Genomic DNA, 2006 nt, shown 5'->3' with positions numbered 1-2006 from the left:
GTTGCTACACTTTCTCATCTTATTCTCCGTGCTTCTCAATCCCTCTTATTAAAAAAAAAAGTCCTGATATATTTATTACATTCTGAGTAATTCATCATACCTATCCTGCAGTTACCGAACTTCTTCAAATCTACTTTTTAATCCATTCACTGAGATTTTGGTTTTAATGATAGTAATATTTATCTCTATAAGTTCCATTAAAAAAAAAAAAAAAGCCCAGATGTCGGTCTTTAGTGTTAGAAGGACTTCATATAGAATATAGTTTGCAAAACTGCCAGTACCAAAAATTTAGCCTCTTTTTAAGTCTATCTCTGCTGTAATAAGCTGTAAGACAAATGAAAACGTATTATCTAGGAAGCTCAAACTAACAAAAACAATAACTACTTGTCCATATAGTTTACAGAATTCTTTAAAATACTATTTAATTTGATCTTCGTAGTACTCTTATGAGATGCTTACTCTTTTCATTTCATGGTTAACAGAACTGAGGCTAAGAGACTTACCAAAGGCCTCCAAGTAATAAGTGGAGCTGAAATTAAACCCATGTCTTATGACTCTCATTATACTCCATATTTTCCCCCACACATATTCGCTAAATAATTTTCATGTATATGTCATGGGACAGTGGAGGGTTGAGTAATCAAGGAAGGTGTGTTTTATTTCACTATATCGAAATTAAACTTTCTTTGGAAAAAGCTAATTAGACTCAGCCAAAGATAACTTAAAATATTTCCTGAGTAAATGACATTATATTTTTAATGTAATTTATTTTTGCTATTTCTTTAAAATTTCCACATTTCTTTTCTTTCTGCTTTAAAAAATCTTTTTTTTTTTCCTTCTTTTTTTTAGGGTCTTATGTTCTGTAATACAATTTGTAAATCGTAATTTATAATAATTTAAGATTTACTACTTTTTAATTAGTTGGGCCATTATGGGGATGAAATTAGATAATGTATGTGTGAGTTCCTTATAAGTAACTGGCTTATAATATGTACCCCAGAAAAACAGGAATTGGTAAATTCTTTTATTTGCAAAGGTAGCATAAGTACGAATCCGATGAAGTCATAATTCATCTTGTATCCTTCACAGCATGTATCAGTCAGGATTCTCCAGAGAACAGAACCACTAGCTCTGTGTGTGTGTGTGTGTGTGTGTGTGTGTGTGCGCGCGCACGTGCACGTGTGTGTGTGTGTGTGTGCATGTGTAGAGCGAAAGAGAAAGAGAGAAAGAGACAGAGAGATTGATTTTATTAATTTGGCTTGTGGGATTGTGGGAGACTGGCATGTCTGAAATTTGTAGGGTAGACCAGCAGGCTGGAAACTCAGGCATGATTTCTATGTTGGAGTCCTGAGGTAGAATTTCTTCTCCATGAAAGCTCAGTTTTAAAAAATTAACTATCACATAACATGTAGTATTAATCCCCAGTTTGCATATACAAGGCCTATATCAAATGCTTTATTGAATTCGGTTATTTTTTTGAGAGAATATTTCTTAACCTATCACACCAAACTTTAATTTCTCCGTGTTTAGTCAGAAAGCTTCCTCTCTCTCCCTTCATTCACCTTTCCCCCCAGAATATTTGAAAAATATTAGCAGCACTGGCTTAATTGTATAGTTTTCCATGGTGACTGCTTTCTAGGCAAAATTCATTTGAATATTTATATTCTGACGCGCTGACTTGATATGAAAATGACACACTTTAAAAATAGACTCTAACATAGATGTGGTATTGTACTAAGTACTGTTTATCTTTTTGACAAGATTCATAATAACCCTATGAAGTAAATATATTACTATAATCTCTGTTTTGCATGTGAGGAAACTGACAGTCATAGAATTTCAATTACTTGCCTAAGGTCACAAGCATGACTACAAATGAGAGTCGCATCCGTCGGAATCCACCGACACTTCTTTAACCACTACGCTCGAGCAGCTCTTCGTGTTCTTTTGATACTAATTTATTTTAGTAATAATGATAAAGGCGCTGAGAAAGCTTTAAATACATT

Source organism: Pteropus vampyrus, unplaced genomic scaffold, assembly GCF_000151845.1.
Source record: "Pteropus vampyrus isolate Shadow unplaced genomic scaffold, Pvam_2.0 Scaffold163, whole genome shotgun sequence".
Lineage (NCBI taxonomy): Eukaryota > Metazoa > Chordata > Mammalia > Chiroptera > Pteropodidae > Pteropus > Pteropus vampyrus.
The sequence above is the reverse complement of the archived record's forward strand: the minus strand, read 5'-3'. Positions refer to the sequence as shown.